This window comes from Pipistrellus kuhlii, unplaced genomic scaffold (genome assembly GCF_014108245.1).
Source record: "Pipistrellus kuhlii isolate mPipKuh1 unplaced genomic scaffold, mPipKuh1.p scaffold_m20_p_3, whole genome shotgun sequence".
NCBI lineage: Eukaryota > Metazoa > Chordata > Mammalia > Chiroptera > Vespertilionidae > Pipistrellus > Pipistrellus kuhlii.
The window spans coordinates 38,802,554-38,819,189 of NW_023425529.1; the positions used below are offsets into that span (position 1 = coordinate 38,802,554).

The 16,636-nt window shown below is 38.4% G+C and overlaps 1 pseudogene; it reads left to right on the plus strand.

Annotated features, from left to right (window-relative positions):
* Window positions 1-15,417: 15,417 nt before the first annotated feature.
* LOC118728765 lies at window positions 15,418-15,829 on the plus strand (annotated as a pseudogene).
* The last annotated feature ends 807 nt before the right edge of the window (window positions 15,830-16,636 follow it).

Sequence of the window (16,636 nt, forward strand, 5' to 3'; positions counted from 1 at the left end):
TGTGAGAAATTAATATTTGTTGCTTAGACCACTCAGTCTGTGGTATTTTGTTATAGAGCCAGAACTAATTTTAATACTTTTTATATTAATACAATATGGCAGAAAAGATGTTAGAATTAGCTTTTTAAGTCTAGTACAACAAATCTTATTTTCTTTATTTTTTATGAGAAAATTAATTTGGTCTTCAAGTTGTTTTGGATTATATTCCACTTTTCAAAAATGTTGTTGTCAGTTAAATCAAGAGACAGCCTTTTACAAAGTTAGAAATGCATGGATAATGTAATTATTATTTTAGATCTCAAGGAAAACAAAGAATTATTTTGTGTTTCTTTAAATCCTAAATTGGATAATCTGAGTATTTTTATTAGAAAATATTAATAAGAAATATAAGGAAGATAATATCTTACCAAACCACTCATCATATTATCTTTCATCTAAGACATTTTTCAGCACTTATCTTTTATATATATACATACTAGAGACCCAGTGCACCAGTGGGGTCCCTCGGTTTGGCTTGCGCCCTCCTGCAATCCATGACTTATTGGGGGATGTCAGAGAGTTGGTGAGGGACCCACAGAGAGTCTGTGCAGCAGGTATCTACTATGCATATAAAATCTTTGGTTTATTTCTTCCCACCCTACCCTTGCCCCACTTCCCTCTGAGATTCATCAGTCTGTTCCATGTTTCCATGCCTGTGGCTTCCACTCTTGCACTGAATATCTGCCCCCTGGTAGTCAGTGCACCTCATAACTACCAGCCGACTGGTTGGCAGGTCAGCTGGTCACTTAGGCTTTTATATATATAGACTAGAGGCCCAATTCACAAAAATTCATGCACTAGGGGGAGGTCCCTCAACCCAGCCTGCCTCCTCAGGGGATGTCCCACAGTCTGGCCTCCCTCTGCAGGAGGCAACCAGGCTGATCAGGGGAATGCACCACCCCCATCACCCCACTGCTGCTGCCACTGCTGGCTGTGGTAGCTGTGAGATCTGAGCCCCAGGCCTCGCAGCTGCTGGGGCTCCTGGCCGCTGTGGTTTTATCCAGATGGATGTTGGGAAGACATCCGCTCTAACTAGCATATTACCTTTTATTAGTATATTACACAAACATATATTGATGTGAAAAAAATAATTTAAAACACAACCTTTTCACAATCCAAAATCCTCTCCACTCAGATGGTTGAGAAAGAAAATACTTTCATTTTTTAATAAGCATTAAAACAGAATCTGGCCAAAAAGTGGATAGAGCGTCGGCCTGAGGACTGAAAGGTCCCAGGTTTGATTCTGGTCAAGGGCATGTACCTTGGTTGCAGGCACATCCCCAGTATGGGGTGTGCAAGAGGCAGCTGATCGATGATTCTCTCTCATTGATGTTTCTAACTCTCTGTCCCTCTCTCTTCCTCTCTGAAAAAAATCAATAAAATATATTAAAAACCAAATAAAACAACAACAACAAAAAAACAAACAAAAACAAGCAAACAAACAGAATCTGGTGTTCAATGAGCAATGCACTAAGAGTTTGCAAAGAAAAAGGAATCTTGCCCTCTTATATGACCAAGCAGATATAACCCATTCTGCAAAATAAACCAACTTATATAAGGTGAAAGAGAAAATAAAAGCAGCAGTGCTAACAACTGATACACCTAGGCAATGTACTACAAGTATTCATTCAACACTGAGATTTTTCAAAATGAAAATGTTTTTTAAAAGTTTGTCATTATTCTATAACAATAGGGAGCCACTCACAGATCTATATGAGTAACTTTAAAAATATAACCAGACTAACATTAACAAAGGTATCTATTTGTTGAATTATCATCAACTTGAAAGTTTTTGTAAATGGCATGGAAATATCCAACACCATTTCTGGCTTTCATAAATCCTAAGGCAAATTGTGTTCTTTAACTTTTCTGTGAACTTTCAAAGCTGAAGTAAACCTTGGTCAAATTTTCAAGCTGAAATAATTAGGAAACTAAACAGTGAATGTTCAAAGCACTCTAACAGTTTCCCGTATTAACGGAATAGCTTTGAAATGTTTAACCATAATATTCTTGTGGCTTTTTATAAGGATTAAAGTTCCAAAAAAAATTTTTGTGATCTCTATAGCAACTAGGTAAGAGGGGGTAATTTGTATAAAAAAGCATTAAGCAGAAAATACTGAAGATTTATAGTCTTCAGAAATTGATTTCTGTTATTTTCTCCCTACAGTTCTCCTGTACAAGAAAGGACTGAGGTCGTGCCAAGAAATGTTTAGTATAAAACATTATGATGCCAGTGTGGCCACATCCAACGACATCTGGCACACCCAGTAAAGAGGACTGTAATTAGTGAAGGACCTGAGAAAGATACAAGACACATTTATTACTTAAGTCATGATTTCTTTTATGATAATGAACTCTGTTTGAAAATAGAAGAATATAATTTCAATCCTTTATTCTTTAAACTCCTCTGAACAGTGGAAAAACACAAGATCTTTTTTTCCCCCACACTGGAATTCTCATAATCATTATTGGATTTCTGTTTTATTGTGTGATTTCAAAATACGTCTGACAGCTAGGTTTACTCTATTGCTGTATATGGTCTTATAATAATTTCCATAGTTCTTCACATGATAGACATTTTCCAAGATGTTTAAATATATGATACTTCTATGAAGTATCTACTTAAATATAGAGTGACCCAATAATTCTTCATGATGTAATTTATAAAGTGCTAAATGAATGCTAGACTTTTTTTTAAAAGGAAGAAATGGTTATTTAATCAAATCCCCTTTGAATTTGTATTTTTTCCCCCAACATAACTCAGAGTAGTAGCCACTCTGCTGAGTTTTAAAAACCTAAAGATCATCAAGGATTAATTTAAAATGTATTATATAGATCACTGAACTAGGAAAATAGAACATTTCCACATGGTCCCAGTTTTTCTAATTTATTACAGCAAAAGTTCCTTGGTCCTCTAGAATATGTTATCCAAGAAAGCTTAATCATAAACTTTCTTACAAAATATTAACCTACAAGCACTGTTTCAAGAAAAATAATATCTCTACATCACTCCCAGCCATAATACAAATGGTCCACAGTTTCAGACAAATATTCAAGATGGTAATATCCCATGGCTTCAAAATCACAATAATCTGGTTTCATCCAGATATACCCTTCCTTTTGTGGCCACCATGGGTGCTGTCCACAAAATATTTGGGCACCTACTACTGGTAGTAATAGGATATGCTTTGGGGCGTGTTTGAATTACATTGACCATGTGACTTGTTTTGGCCAATGAAATGTGGGCATAAGAGCCAAGCAGCTACTTCATGAGCCAATGCATAGTAATAGAGTGCCCAACTGTCTTTCTTTCTGCCTCAGCTGCAGCAACTTCTTCATCCTGAGTCCTGAGAGAGGACCTCGCAGATGAGAAGCCTCACATTGCCCATGATCGGCATGCCCCCAGGAATAAGCTGTAGTGCTAAGCCACTGAGGTTTGGGAGTTGTACATTAGTTATTACAGCACAACAAGTCTAATCTAATGAATACACCTCTCATATTTTATTAAAAAAAAAAAAACAACTGTGCTAGACTCTTGATGTTTGCAAAGACCTTGAGATAATCTCTTGTTACTTGGCTGATGGGTGTTTATCATTTTAGTGTATATAGAATAAAGTAAGGAGTTAGAGAAAACAATCCTAGTAGCTATAGACCAAGCCTATACAGGATACAAGATAGAACAATTTTTTATACTTTTTAATTGATTTGAGAGAGAGAGATAGAAATATCTATGATTAGAGAGAATCATTGATTGGCTGCCTCTTGCATGTCCCCTGGGCATGTGCCCTGACCTCCTGATTCATAGGTCAATGCTCAATCACTGAGCCACACTAGCACAAATTTGAAACACACAACTTAATGATAAGTTTTGAGATATGTATCAATATAATGAAGAGTAAAAATACCCATCTCCCAAAAGTTTTCTGACATGGCTTTATAATGCATTTTGCTCCCCCCTCCCCCCCGACCCCTTTGCTTCAATATCCAAAAAAAGTCATGTTTTGCTTTCACCATTAAATATTAGTTACATTTTATACAGCATATATATATTTTGGGGGAGCTGATTTCTTATACTCAGCATAATTATTTTTATATTCATCCATGTTGTGGAAAATCAAGAATTGATTCTTTATTATTGCTGAGTTGTATTCCATTGAAAGGATATGACACAATTAGTTCATCATCTATTGGTGAACATCTCAGTTGTTTCCTGTTTCAGGCTATTATAAATAAAGTTGCCATAAATACTCATTTCCAAGTCTTTGTGTAGACATTTACTTGCATTTCTCTGGGTAAATGTCTAGGAGTGATATGGCTGGGTCATAAGAAAGCTGTATATATAGTGGTATATCATTGTGGTTTTAGTGACTAATGACTAATGATATTGAGCATCTTCTGATATGTGCTTATTTCCCAACATGTATCTTCTTTGGATAAGCATCTTTTCACCTTTAAAAATTCTTTTGGATTATTTGTGTTTTAAGGCTTAGAGTTTCTTTATGTATTCTAGATACAAGTATTTTTCATCAGATATATGCTTTTCAATTCTTTCTCCCAGCCTGTGGTTTATCTTTGATTTTCTTAACAGCATTCAATGTTAAGACATTGTATGCTTATATGCATGCATACTAGTCGCCACCCTCCCCTGCCTTCCCTCTGTGGTTTGATGGCCTGATCAATGATTCTCTGTCTCTGACTCTGTTTTTGTTCATCAATTTATGTTGTTCGTTATATTCCACCAATGAGTGAGATAATGTAATATTTATCTTTCTCCAACTGACTTATTTCGCTTAGCATAACGCTCTCCAGGTTGGATTGTGTTTTTGATGTGCCTAAGAAAGCTTTGTCAACATGGGACTGCAGATACTCTTTGAGATAGTGATTTCTTTTCCCTCACAGATATGCCCAGAAACAAAATGCTGGATCATATGGTAATTGTATTTTTAGCTTTTTGAAGAACCTCCATGCTGGTTTCCATATAGGCTGTACCAATTTCCATTCCCAACAACAGTGCTTAGGGATTCTCGTTTCTGCACAACCTCCTAGCATTTATCTCTTGTCTTTTTTCATAATATCCATTCTAATGGGTGAGATGATATCTCGTGGTTTTAATCTGCATTTCCATGATAATTAGTGTTGTTGAGCCTGTTTTCATGTACCTGTTGGCCATTAGGTTGTTTTCTCCTAGGAATTTTGTGATTTCATTTATTATGTTTAAGCCTTTAATTAATTTTTAATTTTTGTGAGTGTTGTAAGATATAGTCCAGATTTTTTAGTATAGTTCTGGGTTCTCAATTCTGTTTCATTGGTCTATGTATCTGTTTTTATGCTGGTAGCATACTGTTTTGATTACTGTAGCTTTGTAATACAGTTTGAAATCAGGAAGCATGATGCTACCAGCTTTCATCTTCTTTCTTGAGATTGCTTTGGCTATATGGAGTCTTGTGGGGCCCATGCACATTTTAGGTTTGTTGTGTCTATTTTCTGTAAAGAAATGCCATTGGAATTTTTATAGGGATTGGTTTGAATCTATAGATGGCATTGGGTAGTGTTGACATTTTTAACAATATTAATTCTGATCCATGAACATGAAATAACTTTCAATTTATTTGTGTGTTTATTTCATCCAAGTCTTCAAGAACCTCTGGTGGAAAAGGTAGATATTTTAATCATCTTGATTGTGGTTATGTTTTCATGAGTATATAAATATGTCAAAACTTATCATTTTAGTAGTTTTTATGTCAGTAATGCCTCAATAAAACTTAAAAATAATTTTTAAAGACACTGCAAACAATGAATAAATTCAGGTCTAGAATTATCTCTCTGAAAGTATAATAGATACAGAATGTCAACTCTATTGTATAACCCCACCACCAGAAACTCCCTAAATGTAGCCCAAACTCTGAAACATCTGAAGAGAAATTGTAAGGTCTGGTTAAATTAGGGAACTACGTGACAAAGATGGATAGTCTATCAATTGAAATTTAAAATAAATACAATGGAAAGGCCATTCTTAGAGAAAAGTTTCTAATGGCTCTATTGGATATAAACTTGGAATAGGGAATAATTTTAAGGTGTTTAAAGTATAGATCACCAATAGCTATCATGATTCTTTTAAGAATAATCTGTCATTGACTTGTAGCATAGTTTGGGGCTAGAATAGATGAGAGAAAAATAAATTACATGAAAATATTGCCAACTCCTTAACTACTATAATAAGTGGAGGAAACTTCTGCTCTTTTTCCAAGAAAATGAAGATCCTTCCATTGGTGGCATTTCACTCTTAATTACAATGCCATGGTCTCTAAGTTCATGGAAAATTCTTGAACTTCTTGTTGGAGATCATTCAGTCCTAATAGGACCCTAGGATATTTGTTCAATTTTTCACAGGTTCTCTACTAGATTTTACCCAATGCTTACCTTGCTGTGCTTATTAAAACACAATGGTTTTATGTAAACATGCTCAGTTCTCAAAGTAGTGTTCTATTACTTCATCCCAGAGTATCATCAATGTCTTAATACATTATCATAGCTTGACCTCTCACCAGGCATCATGATTTCTGTAATTCAACATGATTTCCAGTTCTTTAGATATTATTTTTTGCTTTGCCTTGAATGAAAATGTTGTTCTGTGATTCAAAATTGGAACACCCTAAGCTGCTTATAATAAACCTAAGTTTTACTGTTTCTTTCAAGCTTCTATTGTAGCTGAATTGTTGCATTTCCCTGGAAAAACTGTATTACAGTTGCCTCAATTACCCAAACATTAGCATTTTATTTAGAAGCAACAACATTCTATGAGCATGTCCTGAATTACTTGGGAACTTTCAGATATAATATCTCCCCCTGAACTATGAAGTAAGTACTTAACTAAGACTGTTAGTTGTTCAAGCTATTCAAGTATTTGGCATTTATTTATATGTATTATTAACTGTTTGAGTTCAGAAAGTTTCAGTCTCACCAAATTAAAAGTATTCTATAGTCAACGGCACAGTAAATGATAGAAAGGAAATCAACGTCATGCCATTCTATTTGTGGGGACTCTTTCAACTTCTAGTAATAAAACCCTAAATCCAACAAGATAGAGATTTCATTAGTTCCACAAATGAAATGTTTGAAGGTTTCTATCTTCAGGCACAGCAGAATATCCATGCTCATATATGGTTCTCACTCTTCCTATGTTGGACAGCTCTTCTACTATTAGTAGAAGGAGTAGCCCACAAGAGCCACATCACGCTGTCTAAAACACCCACAAAAAATAAAGCAACTTTCCCAGTAGTTCTGGCAGATAATTATCAGAGACAACTCTCCCTAAACTAAGCACTATGGCCAAGGCCCAGGGGTGCTCTCATTAGTCAAGCCTGGGGCATGTGTCCTCTTCCGCATCTGGATGGTAGAGTCTATGCTAAAGTCACTTGCAATGAGTTCTCCCCAGGAACAGATGGGGTTTGTTAACAGATATGATGAAAAATGCTAGGCAGATAAGATCACAGATCTCTTCTATATTTTTCAAGATGACAATGTTCTCAAAGAAGTATCTACAAGGTATAAAAAAAAAGAGTGTAAAGTTAAATTTATACTCATGTGCCAACATGCAGAAGGCAAATGGTATTTGTGCCAAGATATCAGACACTGTCTTGTTGAGCATTATTAAGAAAAACATTTGGAGGCAGTGAGGTTACAACTGTCTTGCATCCCTTTTTGCTATTTATATTATATGAACTTCCTAAAGCACTGCCGGGTAGTTCCTCAATTGTTATATGATAAGGCAGAGGCATCTTAGTCTGAAGATAATCAGATAGAATTATCTTTGATTCAGTCAATAGTACCTTCAGCTTACGACCCTGAATGAAGTCCTTAGTCCCTTTAAGCCTCAGCTTACTCACTTTTAAAATTAAATATAATGCCTGTTTTAGTGGATGTTGAAGAATTAAATGAGCCTATCACAGCATCTGGCACATAGCAGGTGCTTAACAAGAGTTATTCTTAGCATTATTGCTCATATTCCTTCACAGCCTTCTTTATAGTATTCTCTTGTCTGATCTTCCCAATACTGTCTTCACTAAGTGTAAGTTTGAAAAAGGCAGGGATCCTGGCTGTTTTATCTGCTGATAGCTTCCTGGGAATTAGAACTGTACCATAGTAAGTGCTCAATAAGCATGTGTCACGTTAATGAATAAATTAATTGCCTATTTTATCTCCCAGCTCAAGTAGTTCATTCACTGAGGAGATGATCCCTGTTCAATTCATTTTATACTACCCCAGATTCTTAGTTTAGCATTTAGAGTAAATAAATATTTGTTGAATGAATGACTATATGAATGAAATTCCCAACAATTGCCTTCTCAAGTATCCCATTTTCACTTCTCAAGCACTAATATAGTCAATGAACATTTTAACTGAATTCATAATCATCATTCCCAGCATTTTAAGCTCCATATTCAGAAGGGGAAATGCTACAAATAATATGCCTTCATGTTCAACCAAAAACACATACAAACTGAAGTTAAAAGCATAAGGAGTGGCTTTTATGTTGTTCAATGGCATTAAAAATTTAAAGGTTGCTCAATGATTTGGAGTGCTTTTTTTCTTAAACTTGTCTGCTTTTCAATCCCATACAATGAGTAGTAAAGCATATATTTAATAAAACATTTCTGAAGTCATAGCATATTATTGAATTATCAATAAAATGTGCCTTTTAACTTATATACAGGCTGATATAATCAGCTTTTTTAATGAATCCCTAGACTACAGCAGAAAGTTTTATAAATCTCAAATAGTGTGATTTTTATGAAAATTATTAGCATACTTGTTCACCAAAGAACTTTACACCATTTTCTGGGATTTTTAACTGTTGTAATGAGGCAAAAATTGCAAAGAAGCTTAATGCCTAAACTTCATTGGAAATATATAGAACAAAAATCCATTTAGCCATCACTTAAGTCATCCCCCAAGCACTTACATATTGGATAAGCATGATAAAAAAAAAAAAAAAAAAGGAAGAGATTACTTGTTTTCTCCAAATCCTAATGGGACTGTGAACAAGATTTGAACCCTGTTAGTCAGTTTCCTAATGGAAAAATATGATCTCCCACCTTTAAAAATTAAATGACCCTCTGGAGACTTAACTAAAAAGAAGTCTTACCCTACTCTGCTAACCATACAAAATAACATCTTGATGTACTAATATATGAATAAAAAGCATCTGCATCATGTTTGACTTAAAATGTACATTGATTTGAAAATAAAGTGGAAAGTTTTTGTAAAAATGTGTGCTTTATTTCAAAGAATGTAAACCATGAAACACATTTTTAATACAGTTCTAAAATTTAATTCAGTTGTCTGAAATAAAGCTCAGAGGAGTCTACTTTTTTTCTGATATGGGGCTGCAGGTGACCCTTGAAAATGTGCATGTAACTGTTGACTCCACAAAAACCTAGCTACTTACAGAACTACTGCCAACCAGAAGCTTACTGATAACATGAACAGTCGGTTAACACATATTTTGTATGTTATAGTATTATATACTGTATCCTTACAATAAAGTAAGCCAGATAAGATAAAAATCTAATTTAAAAATCATAAGAAAGAAAAAAATACATTTGTAGTACTGTACATATTTGTTGAAAAAAATCTCCATATAAGTGGATTTCAAACCCATGTTCCTCAAGGGTCAACTGTCCATAGAACTTTCCAGCAGATAGTTTTGTCCTGAAGCAACTGACTCAGAGTAGGTCTATTAATGGGATTCAGGAAGTCCCTGAAAGCCCTGGAACTGTGCTTGAAGTTTTGTATGGACAGATGTGTATTTTTCCAGAGAACAGTTTCTCAATCTTGGCAGTATTGACATTTTGGGTCAGATAGTTCTTCATTATGGGAGCTGTCCTATGTAATGTAGGGTATTTGGCATTAACTCTGACCTCCACCCATGACATACCACTAGCATAGCCCCAACCATGACTATCAAAAATGTCTCCAAATATTACAAATGTTCCTGAAAAACCACTAATGTAGAGAGAGGTTCCACTGTTTTTATCAGATTCCCAAACAGCTTAAAAGCTACAACTTTAAAAAAAAAACAAAAAAGCTACAACTTTAGAGGAGGATCCAAGATGGCTGCTCAGGGAAACACCTAACTGCAGCCACACACAACAATTTCAATGGAATACAACTAAAATATAAAATGGACATTGCCCAGAGCTACAGGTAGTCAACTGACTGAAAATCCTACAAGAAGGAAAGAGAAAACCAGAAGGAAAATCAGAGGAGCTGAAAAAGCCTAAGGTAAGGAGACATGCTGCGCGCACGCACTCGCGCGGAGAGGACGGAGCCAGAGAGGAGGAGAAGGCTGGGTGCCTGCCTGACATTCCCTAGCGGGAAGGAAATAAAAGCCCCAGACTGGGCTGAACCCCAGAACTGGAAGTGCTGAGCCCCAGTTCTGGGCCAGACCCTGGGGACCCAGGCTCAGGCAGGGGGAGACGGGGCTGTGAGGCGGAATCCCAGGGGAGCAGCGAAAAGCGGAGCCCCCGGAGTCATTGTGCGCAGAGGATAGAATGTTGACTCTGATGCTGGATTGCCCTGGCGGGAATGAAACAAAACCTCCGGCGGTGCTGAGCCCCAGTGCCAACTTCTCTGAACCCCAGTTCTAGGCCAATCCCTGGGGACTCAGGCTCAAGCAGAGGGAGACGGAGCTGTGAGGTGTAATCCCGGGGGAGCAACAGCGAAAGGTGGAGCCCCCGGAGACCCGCACACTGCGCACAAAGGATGGAATGTTGACTCTGATGCTAGATGTCCCTAGCAGGAAGGAGGAAAAAAAAGCTCCAGACTGGGAGGAACGTGATGAGGAGCAGGAGCCGCTGCCACACACTGGCCAGCCGGGCGCCGGCAAGGAGCCGGGCGAAGGGGCCCTAGGGGGGGGGTGTGCGCTGGGCCCTCGACCACTGAGAACAGACCATGGAGCCAAGGCCGGGGGCTGCTTCCTGGGTGGCGTCGACCCTGGCAACAGGCTGAAGCAACACAGGAGGCTGAGGAGAACAAAGGGGTGCTGCAGGCCAGCCTGCTGAGCTTCCAGGACAAGGAGGAAGAAACCGAAGAAGTTTTCAATGTGAAGAAATCAAGTTATAGCAAAAGATAGTAAAATTACTTAAGAAAGAATACAAAGAAGATCTTGAAAAATAGAAGACTAAGTCAGAACTCAACTCAGCAGCCAACATTGCAACATAAATGCGTTTAAAAAAAAGGACAGAATGTTGGAACAGTGGCGACCAGGCCCAGAGTGGCCAGGCACAACGCAGTGGTAGCCGGGCCCGGAGCAGCAGCAGCCAGGCCCCAGAGCAGCAGCAGCCAGGCCTGGAGCAGCCAGACCTGGGGCAGTGGCAGCCAGGCCTGGAGCGGAAGCAGCCAAGCCCAAGGTGGCCAGGCCAGGAGCACCCAGGCCTGGAGTGGCTGGGCCCGGAACAGCCAGGCCCAGAGCAGCCAGGTCAGGAGCATCCAGGCCCAGAGTAGCAGCAACCAAGCTCAGAGCAGCCCGGTCGGGAGCGGCCAGGCCCGGAGCAGCAGCAGCCAGGCCCGGAGCGGCAGTGGCCAGACCCGGAGCAGCTGATTGTAGAGCGGACCAGAGCAACAGAGGCCAGGCCCGGAGCAACCAGGCCCGACATAGCTGGCTCCTCACCTGCCCCCACCCCAGGGCTGCCTCTCAGACATGGCTGGAAACTTTTGGGGGAACTTGAGGGTCTGCTGAATCAAGTGATGAAGGCTTAGATCTGGAAGTGTTGAGTTAGTATAGCGCTGGGGTGTTGATCTGTGAGTGCCTTGTGTGGGGTCTGGATGAGGTTGGTTAATCTATTTGTAAATGTCTTTTGTGTGAAGTGTATCCTTGGGCATGTGGAGGTATTATTGATTTGAGAAAATGCTAAGTAACTGATTTACTATCTGAAAAATTTTAAGTTCTGGAAGTTTAAGGTCTCTTGCCAAAAAGATGTTTTAAAGCTAACACCTTAATTTTAATGGAGAAAGGGTAAGACAAGCCCTTCCTACCCAGAACAGGTAATCCAATTCCAACCAGCAACTATCTTTAAACAATGTGTTCATTTACACTTGAATGGCTACACCTTTTGATAGCCTAACGGCAAGTTTACATGTAAACTTCTCAATTCCCAGGGCAGAAAAAAACAAGGTTTAAAATTATTAGATTTTAAAATTTATTAAAGAAGTGTAAAAGTTTATTAATTAAAAAACAACAACAACAACAAAAAAAAAGGAGATTGAAAAACCTGATGAACAATATTAGCTGTTGATTGTAGTAGAGTCAGCGATACGGGAGGGGAGTGGACTGACAGTTCTCAGGGAAAGGGGGAGTGGTGGATGTGGGAAGAGACTGAGCATAAACTGTGCACCTATGGATGAGGACAATGGGGGGTGGGGAGGGGGTGGAGGGTGGGGTGGGAACCTGGTGGAGGGGGGAAGAAATGAGGAACCTTTGTAATAATATGAACAATAACGATTGATTTAAGAATTTAAAAAAATAAAATAAAATAAAATATATACTAACAAAACAAAAAAAAAGCTACAACTTTAGTGTGTAGAATAAGAATCTTAGTCACCTCACCATTGTGCCTCATAGATAAGCTCACTGGTCTGGCCTTTGGGATTCCCCCCAGAATGAAACCCATTGTTGTTATTCTTGTGCAGGCAGACCCAAGGGTGTCCCCACATCATCCTCCCCTCTGAGAATTGCAATAGCCTAAAGATCTGTTTTTGCAAAAATCTTTGACTAAGATCTCCCAATTGTTGATGGTTTCAGGAAGTCTAAGGATTATGTTTAAAGTCAGGGAGTTGTAAACTTTCTAGGTTGTTAAGGTTTGTTGCTCATCTTGTTTTGATCCCCAACCAGTGCCTGACTTGTGTAATTAATATATATTTGGTTGATGATTGGGTAACTGAACTGTGAAACCAACAGCATCTGTGAGGGCTTATTTTTAATTAAAAGACCCATAGTGTGAAATATTCCTGCAATCACTCCCTCCCAAAGTTCTCATTTACTCTGTCTGTCTGCTAGAAGTCTGTTGCCTAAGATCCATCCCAAGAAGAACAGAGCCCAACCAGTCTATTCCACACCATTAATTTGGACTCATTGGCAGTCGGTTCATTCTCTGCTCCCCGTAGGTTCAGCCTCATGTAAAAGTCACAGGTATTCCTGAAGGCATATAATATCTCAAGTATCTTTATCTCCTTCACTAGAATCCTTTTGGACTGTGGGATAGTTCTCATGCTCTGCTTTCCTTTAGCCAACTAACCCATGAATTTAACCTACTTTCCTCTTCTTTTCAAAACCTACCCCCCACTGTCCTTGATATTCTTTTCCTTTTTCTTTTCCAAATTTAATTCTGAAGTGAAATAAAATCTCTCTAATGCCCTACACACACACACATACACACACACACACACACACACACACACACACACACACACCTTTCTTGCCTACCCCATGCAGGCTGTATTAAAACAAAAATTTACTACATGCTATTTCAGGAGATTCCTAAAACCTAAGAACATAAAAAGGTTAAAAATAAAAGTCTGAAATACTACTATAAAAAAAGTTAATATAACAAAAGGGACTCCAAGTACAATAGCAACACCAGAGCTAGAGAGATTTGCTACATGACAAAAGATTTGATTCATTGGGAATACAAATATAAATTTACATGTACTATTAAAATAACTTCAAAATATGTGAAGAAGAAAAATTTGACAGAACTATATAAGCAACTTGACAAATCCTGTTGCAGGGACATTTTTTGTCATAATGTTCTCAGTAATTGGATCAAACAAACCCTAAATTAATAAGTACACAAAGATCCTATATAATAAAAGGCTAATATGCAAATAGACTGAAAGGTGGAATGACTGGTTGCTATGATTCACATTGACCAGCAGGGGGCAGCCACTCAATGCAGGAGCCACTCAGTGTACTCCCTCAGAGGGAGTGCTGCTCAGCCAGAAGCCCAAAAGCCAAGCTCATGCTGGCAAACACAGTGGTGGCAGGAGCCTCTCCCACCTCTACAGCAGTGCTAAAGATGTCCTACTGATGGCTTAGCCTGTCAGACAAACCCCTAGGGATCCCCGACTGTGAGAGGGCACAGGCCAGACTGAGGGACCCTCCCTCCCAAGTGTACAAATTTTGTGCACTGGGCCTCTAGTTTGGTAATAATATATCAAGCTCTATCTAATGTATATAGTATATATTTCAAACTCTGTTCATCCAAAAACACTCTCTAATAAAATATCTTATACCAACTCCCCTATGTAAACTTCTAGCTCCTTCCTATCTGCTCTCTCAATTGATTTCCTTCCTACTTCACTGAAAAATTGTAAGGAGTATGAATTTCTCCAGACTCCCTCTACCACATTTACCCACTTGACCTCTGCACCCATACTCTGCATTCTCATGTTTACTATTGATGGACTCTCTGTGCTTCAATGTAAAGCCAGTCTGTGTCCTTGTGCCCTGGACCCCATCCTCCCCTTGCCTCTTTTTGCTAACAGTCCTTTCTCTCCTGTTTCATTCTGTTGCTTCATTCCTATTCACATTCCCATTATCATGACCCTTCCTCTCCTGCAAATACTCCTCTATGCTTGTAACTAAAGTCTCCCAATACCTCTAATCTGATGCTCTCAACCTACTTTGGCCCAGCTTTCATATCCATCGTTCTATTAAAACTGTTCTTGTCAAGATTTCCATGGATAAATCCAATGGTCTTTTAAAATATATATATTATTGATTTTTTACAGAGGGGAAGGGAGAGGGATAGAGAGTTAGAAACATCGATGAGGGAGAAATATCAATCAGTAACCTCCTACACACCCCCTTCCATAACCCCTTTATTTACACAACGAAGGCACATGTCCTTGACCAGAATCAAACCTGGGACCCTTCAGTCCACAGGCCAAAGCTCTATCCACTGAGCCAAACAGGTTAGGGCCCAATGGTCCTTTATGATTTCCCATTTTACTATGCTGGTGTTAGCACCGATCCAGATTATCACTCTTTCCTTCTTCATTAGCCTCTAGGACACCCATGCACTTGGTTTTCCTCCTACCTCAATGTTTGGTCCTTTTCCGTTTCTTCCTTGTTATTCATCTTCTCTCAGACCTCAGGGCTTAGCCCTTGGTCCTCTTCTCTTCTTTTCCCATACTCACTCTCCTGACAACCTCATCCAGTCTCTGGGCTTAGTTGCTGTCTATATGAAAATGACTCCTAAATGTATGTCTCTAGCCAGGCCTCTCTCCTGAAGTATAAATTTATATATCCAGTTACCTACTGAACATCTTCACTTGAAGAACTCATTAACAACATGAACTCACCTTGCCACCACCAATATGGTGACTTTGTACCAAGTCCCATTCTTAGTGCTCAGATGCCCCAACCTGAAGCTGAAGGAGCCATCCTGGTGCACATGCCTTCTGCCATGATGGTGCATGCTCTATTGGTGGTGTCTTACTTTCTCATCTCTGGGGGAATAATTTCTGATGTTATTGTTGAACCTCTTGAGACCAGTGGCTTTTTGGGCCTAGAGAATAAATGGACAATATATTATGGAAGGACTCACATCCAACTTTCTGTTTCAAGGGGAGTTTGGGTTTCATAATCCTAGATTGATCAAATGCACCAAACATTCCAAAATTCAATAGATTTCTTCTTCTACTCACTGGATTCATCTCTTCCCTAGTGAGTCTTCTCATGGTTAGAGTGTTCATGAGAATGAAACTGCTGGGCTATCTGATGAATTAGAGTGCCTTTTGAGATGAAATCTGTGGATTTGCACCTATAATAAAGTTTTAAAAGTTGTACCAAATCTCTGACTTGAAAGATGGAAGAGGATGAAAAGTAGCAGAAAAGAAGCATCTAGTAGAAAACAAAGGTCAGACTAGAATATCTTCTTGATATCATAGAGACAAGTTTATCACAGTATTTTTTCCTGGTCCTATGCTGTCATACCAATGATGTTAAGTGGCATTCTCTTCTCAGTTTTTTATGTATTAAAGAAAATATATTCCATTTATACAAATATGACACTTAACAGAGTGATTATTTTTTTCAAACCACTTAACAGTTGTTGGAGATGACATTCCTGACTTTCAAGAATTGGTGTAAAATTAGAAAGCAAGATTCTAAAGGTTGAGAACTCTGGACAACTGATCAGCTTTACCTGTGCTTCTTTGCCTTTAATCAGAGTATAACTGTGCATTATTTCAGATATATATGTAACACTGTTTCCTGGACAATAAGGTATATGGAAAAAACAGGAAAAAAATGATGTTTTAATAATTTTTTTTTTAAAAAAAACAAACAAACCTCAACATGTTTAAGATTTCTGACCTCCCTCCCAAGAACCTAACTCACCCATAGACTTCCCTGTCTTAATTTCATTCCTTCAGGAGCCCAGGCATAAAAATATCAAGTTGTCTTTATCCCCTCTGTCTCATACCACCTTCATTCTGTCAAGAAATTAATTTAGCTCTATCTTCAAACTACATCCAGAATTCAACCACTTCTCAGTACTACCTTGCTACTACCATTGTCCAAGCCATCATTATT